This window comes from Eubalaena glacialis, chromosome 10, assembly GCF_028564815.1.
Source record: "Eubalaena glacialis isolate mEubGla1 chromosome 10, mEubGla1.1.hap2.+ XY, whole genome shotgun sequence".
Lineage (NCBI taxonomy): Eukaryota > Metazoa > Chordata > Mammalia > Artiodactyla > Balaenidae > Eubalaena > Eubalaena glacialis.
This window is the reverse complement of record NC_083725.1, coordinates 79,211,216-79,219,843: the sequence shown is the minus strand read 5'-3', so window position 1 is coordinate 79,219,843 and position 8,628 is coordinate 79,211,216.

Here is an 8,628-nt window from a genome sequence, read left to right as displayed (position 1 = left end):
TGTAAATGGATTAAATGCTCCCACCAAAAGACACAGGCTGGCTGAATGGATACAAAAACAAGACCCATATATATGGTGTCTACAAGAGACCCACTTCAGACCTAGAGACACATACAGACTGAAAGTGAGGGGATGGAAAAAGATATTCCATGCAAATGGAAATCAAAAGAAAGCTGGAGTAGCAATTCTCATATCAGACAAAATAGACTTTAAAATAAAGACTATTACAAGAGACAAAGAAGGACACTATATAATGATCAAGGGATCGATCCAAGAGGAAGGTATAACAATTGTAAATATTTATGCACCCAACATAGGAGCACCTCAATACATAAGGCAAATACTAACAGCCATAAAAGGGGAAATCGACAGCAACACAATCATAGTAGGGGACTTTAACACCCCACTTTCACCAATGGACAGATCATCCAAAATGAAAATAAATAAGGAAACACAAGCTTTAAATGATACATTAAACAAGATGGACTTAATTGATATTTATAGGACATTCCACCCAAGAACAACAGAATACACATTTTTCTCAAGTGCTCATGGAACATTCTCCAGGGTAGATCATATCTTGGGTCACAAATCAAGCCTCAGTAAATTTAAGAAAATTGAAATTTTATCAAGTATCTTTTCCGACCACAACGCTATGAGACTAGATATCAATTACAGGAAAAGATCTGTAAAAAATACAAACACATGGAGGCTACACAATACACTACTTAATAACGAAGTGATCACTGAAGAAATCAAAGGGGAAATCAAAAAATACCTAGAAACAAATGACAATGGAGACACGACGACCCAAAACCTATGGGATGCAGCAAAAGCAGTTCTAAGAGGGAAGTTTATAGCAATACAAGCCTACCTCAAGAAACAGGAAACATCTCGAATAAACAACCTAAACTTGCACCTAAAGCAATTAGAGAAAGAAGAACAAAAAACCCCCAAATTTAGCCGAAGGAAAGAAATCATAAAGATCAGATCAGAAATAAATGAAAAAGAAATGAAGGAGACAATAGCAAAGATCAATAAAACTAAAAGCTGGTTCTTTGAGAAGATAAACAAAATTGATAAACCTTTAGCCAGACTCATCAAGAGAAAAAGGGAGAAGACTCAAATCAATAGAATTAGAAATGAAAAAGGAGAAGTAACCACTGACACTGCAGAAATACAAACGATCATGAGAGATTACTACAAGCAACTCTATGCCAATACAATGGACAACCTGGAAGAAATGGACAGATTCTTAGAAATGCACAAACTGCCGAGACTGAACCAGGAAGAAATAGAAAATATGAACAGACCAATCACAAGCACTGAAATTGAAACTGTGATTAAAAATCTTCCAACACACAAAAGCCCAGGACCAGATGGCTTCACAGGCGAATTCTATCAAACATTTAGAGAAGAGCTAACACCTATCCTTCTCAAACTCTTCCAAAATATTGCAGAGGGAGGAACACTCCCAAACTCATTCTACAAGGCCACAATCACCCTGATACCAAAACCAGACAAAGATGTCACAAAGAAAGAAAACTACAGGCCAATATCACTGATGAACATAGATGCAAAAATCCTCAACAAAATACTAGCAAACAGAATCCAACAGCACATTAAAAGGATCATACACCATGATCAAGTGGGGTTTATTCCAGGAATGCAAGGATTCTTCAATATACGCAAATCAATCAACGTGATACATCATATTAACAAATTGAAGGAGAAAAACCATATGATCATCTCAATAGATGCAGAGAAAGCTTTCAACAAAATTCAACACCCATTTATGATAAAAGCCCAGCAGAAAGTAGGCATAGAGGGAACTTTCCTCAACATAATAAAGGCCATATATGACAAACCCACAGCCAACATCGTCCTCAATGGTGAAAAACTGAAACCATTTCCACTAAGATCAGCAACAAGACAAGGTTGCCCACTCTCACCACTATTATTCAACATAGTTTTGGAAGTGTTAACCACAGCAATCAGAGAAGAAAAAGAAATAAAAGGAATCCAAATTGGAAAAGAAGAAGTAAAGCTGTCACTGTTTGCAGATGACATGATACTATACATAGAGAATCCTAAAGATGCTACCAGAAAACTACTAGAGCTAATCAATGAATTTGGTAACGTAGCAGGATACAAAATTAATGCACAGAAATCTCTTGCATTTCTATACACTAAAGATGAAAAATCTGAAAGTGAAATTAAGAAAACACTCCCGTTTACCATTGCAACAAAAAGAATAAAATATCTAGGAATAAACCTACCTAAGGAGACAAAAGACCTGTATGCAGAAAATTATAAGACACTGATGAAAGAAATTAAAGATGATACAAATAGATGGAGAGATATACCATGTTCTTGGATTGGAAGAATCAACATTGTGAAAATGACTCTACTACCCAAAGCAATCTACAGATTCAATGCAATCCCTATCAAACTACCACTGACATTTTTCACAGAACTAGAACAAAAAATTTCACAATTTGTATGGAAACACAAAAGACCCCGAATAGCCAAAGCAATCTTGAGAACGAAAAATGGAGCTGGAGGAATCAGGCTCCCTGACTTCAGACTATATTACAAAGCTACAGTAATCAAGACAGTTTGGTACTGGCACAAAAACAGAAATATAGATCAATGGAACAGGATAGAAAGCCCAGAGATAAACCCACGCACATATGGTCACCTTATCTTTGATAAAGGAGGCAAGCATATACAGTGGAGAAAAGACAGCCTCTTCAATAAGTGGTGCTGGGAAAATTGGACAGGTACATGTAAAAGTATGAACTTAGAACACTCCCTGACACCATACACAAAAATAAACTCAAAATGGATTAAAGACCTAAGTGTAAGGCCAGACACTATCAAACTCTTAGAGGAAAACACAGGCAGAACACTCTATGACATAAATCACAGCAAGATCCTTTTTGACCCAGCTCCTAGAGAAATGGAAATAAAAACACAAATAAACAAATGGGACCTAATGAAACTTAAAAGCTTTTGCACAGCAAAGGAAACCATAAACAAGATGAAAAGACAACCCTCAGAATGGGAGAAAATATTTGCAAATGAAGCAACGGACAAAGGATTAATCTCCAAGATTTGCAAGCAGCTCATGCAGCTCAATAACAAAAAAACAAACAACCCAATCCAAAAATGGGCAGAAGACCTAAATAGACATTTCTCCAAAGAAGATATACAGATTGCCAACAGACACATGAAAGAATGCTCAACATCATTAATCATTAGAGAAATGCAAATCAAAACTACAATGAGATATCATCTCACACCAGTCAGAATGGCCATCATCAAAAAATCTAGAAACAATAAATGCTGGAGAGGGTGTGGAGAAAAGGGAACACTCTTGCACTGTTGGTGGGAATGTAAATTGATACAGCCACTATGGAGAACAGTATGGAGGTTCCTTAAAAAACTAAAAGTAGAACTACCATATAACCCAGCAATCCCACTACTGGGCATATACCCTGAGAAAACCATAATTCAAAAAGAGTCATGTACCAAAATGTTCATTGCAGCTCTATTTACAATAGCCAGGACATGGAAGCAACCTAAGTGTCCATCATCGGATGAATGGATAAAGAAGATGTGGCACATATATACAATGGAATATTACTCAGCCATAAAAAGAAATGAAATGGAGGTATTTGTAGTGAGGTGGATGGAGTTAGAGTCTGTCATACAGAGTGAAGTAAGTCAGAAAGAGAAAAACAAATACAGTATGCTAACACATATATATGGAATCTAAGGGAAAATAAAGGTCATGAAGAACCTAGCAGCAAGACGGGAATAAAGACACAGACCTACTAGAGAATGGACTTGAGGATATGGGGAGGGGGAGGGGTAAGATGTGACAGGGTGAGAGAGTGGCATAGACATATATACACTACCAAATGTAAAATAGATAGCTAGTGGGAAGCAGCCGCATAGCACAGGGAGATCAGCTCGGTGCTTTGTGACCACCTAGAGGGGTGGGATAGGGAGGGTGGGAGGGAGGGAGATGCAAGAGGGAAGAGATATGGGAACATATGTATACGTATAACTGATTCACTTTGTTATAAAGCAGAAACTAACACACCATTGTAAAGCAATTATACTCCAATAAAGATGTTTACAAAAAAAAAAAAAAAAGGCAATGAGAGTATACGTATTGATAATTACCTTAAATGTAAATGAACAAAATGCTTCAACCAAAAAACACAGACTGGCTGAATGGATACAAAGGCAAGACCTGTATATATGCTGCCTACAAGAGACTCACTTCAGATCTATAGACACATACAGATTGAAAGTGGGGGGATGGAAAAACGTATTCCATGCAAATGGAATTCAAAAGAAAGCCAAAGGAGCAATACTTATATCAGACAAAATAGACTTTAAAATAAAGACTGTTATAAGAGACAAAGGAGGACACTACATAATTATCAAAGGATCAATCCAAGAAGAAGATATAACAACTGTAAATATATATGCACCCAACATAGGAGCACCTCAATATATAAGGCAAATATTAACAGACATAAAAGGAGAAATCGACAGTAACACGGTAATAGTAAGGAAATTTCACACCCCACTTACATCAATGGACAGATCATCCAGACAGAAAATCAACAAGGAAACACAGGCCTTAAATAACACATTAGACCAAATGGACTTCATTGATATTTATAGAGCATTCCATCCAAAAGCAGTAGAATACACATTCTTTTCAAGTGCACATAGACCATTCCTCAGAATAGATCACATGCTAGGCCACAAAACAAGCCTCAGTAAATTTAAGAAAATTGAAGTCATATCAAGCATCTTTTCCAAACACAACAGTATGAGACTAGAAATTAACTACAAGAAAGAAACTGCAAAAAAACACAAACACGTGGAGGCTAAACAATATGCTACTAAACAACAAATGGATCACTGACAAAATCAAAGAGGAAATCAAAAAATACCTAGAGACAAATGAAAACAAAAACATGATTATCCAAAACCTGTGGGACACAGCAAAAGCAGTTCTAAGAGGAAAGTTTATAGTGATACAAGCTTACCTTAGGAAACAAGAAAAATCTCAAATAAACAACCTAACCTTATACCTGAAGCAACTAGAGAAAGAAGAACAAACAAAATCCAAAGTTAGTAGGAGGAAAGAAATTATAAAGATCAGAGCAAAAATAAATGAAATAGAGACTAAAAAAGCAATAGAAAAGATCAATGAAACTAAAAGTTGGTTCTTTGAAAAGATAAACCAAATTGATAAAACTTTAGCCAGACTCATGAAGAAAAAATGGGAGAGGGCCCAAATCAATAAAATCAGAAATGAAAAAGGAGAAGTTACAAACAACAGAACAGAAATACAAAGGATCATAAGAGACTGATACAAGCAACTATACACTAATAAAATGGACAATCTAGAAGAAATGAACAAAGTTTTAGAAAGGTACAATCTCCCAAGACTGAACCAGGAAGAGATAGAAAATATGAAAAGACAAATTACCATTACTGAAATTGAATCACCAATTAAAAAACTCCTGACAAACAAAAGTCCAGGACCAGATGGCTTCACAGGTGAATTCTACCAAACATTCAGAGAAGAGTTAACACCTATACTTCTGAAACTTCCAAAAAATTGCAGAGGAAGGAACACATCCGAACTCATTCTGTGAGGCCACCATCACCATGATACCAAAACGAGACAAAGGTATCACTAAAAAAGAAAATTACAGGCCAATATCACTGATAAACATAGATGCAAAAATCCTCAACAAAATACTAGCAAACCAAATCCAACAATACATTAAAAGGATTATACACCATGATCAAGAGGGATTGATTCCAGGGATGCAAGGACTTTTCAACATCCACAAATCAGTCAGTGTGATACACCACATTAACAAATTGAAGAATAAAAACCATATGATCATCTCAATAGATGCAGAAAAATCTTTTGATAAAATTCAACATCCATTTATGATTAAAAAAACTCTTCATAAAGTGGGCATAGAGGGAACATATCTCAACATAAAAAAGGCCATATATGACAAACCCACAGCTAACATCATACTCAATTGTGAAAAACTGAAAGCTTTCCCTCTAAGATCAGGAACAAGACAAGGATGCCCACTCTTGCCATTTTTATCCAATATAGTTTTGGAAGTCCTAAGCACAGCAGTTAGAGAAGAAAAACAAATAAAAGGAACCCAAATTGGAAAGGAAGAAGTAAAACTGCCACTGTTTGCAGATGACATGACACTATACGTAGAAAATCCTAAAGAAAATCCTAAAGATGTCGCCAGAAAACTACTAGAGCTCATCAACAAATTTGGTAAAGTAGCAGGATACAAAATTAATATACAGAAATCTGTTGCATTTCTATACACTTACAATAAAATATCAGAAAGAAAAATTAAGAAGACAATCCCATTTACCATCACATCGAAAAGAATAAAATACCTAGGAATAAACCTACCTAAGGAGGCAAAAGACCTGTACTCTGATAACTATAAGGCACTGATGAAAGAAATCGAAGATGACACAAACAGATGGAAAGATATACCGTGTTCTTGGATTGGACAAATCAATACTGTTAAAATGACCACAATACCCAAGGCAATCTACAGATTGAATACAATCTCTATCAAATTATCAATGGCATTTTTCACAGAACTAAAATTTAAAAATATTAAATTTGAATTTGTGTTTCTTTTGTATAGAAACACAAAAGACCCTGAATAGCCAAAACAATCTTGAAAGTAAAGGATGGAGCTGGGGGAAATCCCTGACTTCAGACTATACTACAAAGCTACAGTAACCAAAACAGTATGGTACTGGCACAAAAACAGACACATAGATCAGTGGAACAGAATAGAAAGCCAAGAAATAAACCCATGCACATATGGTCAATTAATCTATGACAAAGGAGGCAAGAATATACAATGGATAAAGACAGTCTTTTCAATAAGCGATGCTGGGGAAACTGGACAGCTACCTGTAAAAGAATGAAATTAGAACATTCTCTAACACTATATACAAAAATAAACTAAAAATGGATTAAAGATCTAAATGTAAGATCAGATACTATATAACTCCTAGAGGAAAATATAGGCAGAACACTCTTTGACATAAATTGCAGCAATATTTTTTTGGATCCATCTCCTAGAGTAATGGAAACAAAAGCAAAAATAAACAAATAGAACCTAGTTCATATGATATCACTCATATGTGGATTCTAAAGAAATGATACAAATGAACTTATTTACAAAACAGAAATAGACCCACAAACATGGAAAACAAACTTATGGCTACCAAAGGAGAAAGGCTGGGGGAGAGATAAATTAGGAATTTTAGATTAACAGATACATGCTACTATATATAAAACAGATCAACAACAAGGACCTACTGTATAGCACAGGGAACTATATTCAATAACTTGTAATAACCTATAATGGAAAAGAATCTGAAAAAAGAATATATATATATATATATATATATATAACAGAATCACTTTGCTATATACCTAAACATTGTAAATCAACTACACTTCAAAAAAAGATTGAAATAGAGCTACCCCTCATTGTCCATAGTGTATTGTTAAATAAGAAAGGCAATTTGCAGAGTTACATTTATAGTATAATTCCAAAATGCCAACCAACAAACACCAAAACACCAACACCAACCAAAAGGTCCTAACTATGTGTTTTTGTGTTTGAGCATAAAGGAAATACAAAAAGATATACAACAGGTTGTTAATGTTGATAATCTCAGAAGGATTAGAATGGAGGGCAGTGGGAAGAGATTTTTAACCTTCTAAAAATATAGTTTAGGATGGTTTCATAGATTATAATCATTGATACTGTAATTTTTAATTTAATAAAGGATAAGGTAATACAAAAAGAATACTAAAGGAAACTTTAATTAAGGAAAACAATAACAAAAATAAATCCTGTAATTTCAACACCTCCACCCTGCCACGTGACCCTCCACCTGTCCACATTTATTTCATAGCTGTGGTCCCAATACACGTACCAGCTTTTCACTTAACTTCACATCTTAAATGCTTTTTCTGATCACCCCTCAGTCCTTGCAAAGATTTCCTTTATCTTCACCACCCTGTAAAGGGCTAATAAACTATAATTTATCAAACCACTATTTCAAAGTGGATAGCATGACGATCATTGCAATACTAGGTCTGTCATCCTAGTTTACGCCTTTAAACATTATTTTTCCTTGAGGGCCGTTTTCTATTATGAATTTTTGATGTAGGAGCAACATTAGTTTCTTTTTGTATTCTAGTATGATTTAGAAGGTAAATACTCTGTTTCAACATTACTCATCATTAACTTCAGACCTTCCATAAATATCCCATGCACCATAGCCATCAATTTATATCTATCTAGTCTAGCATAACTTTAGAATTTCTTTTATGGCAGATAAGGAGTTAAGTCCTTTTTGGATTTTCTTCCTTCTTTCATGCTTTCTCATTAGTCATTAGCTTAATCTGAGATCTAATATACCTCTTTTTGTGTCTTCTACACCCTGCTTTCATTCCAACCAATTAAAATAAATACTTCCTCTCCTTCCCCTCCTACTTGCTTTGTAAAGGGG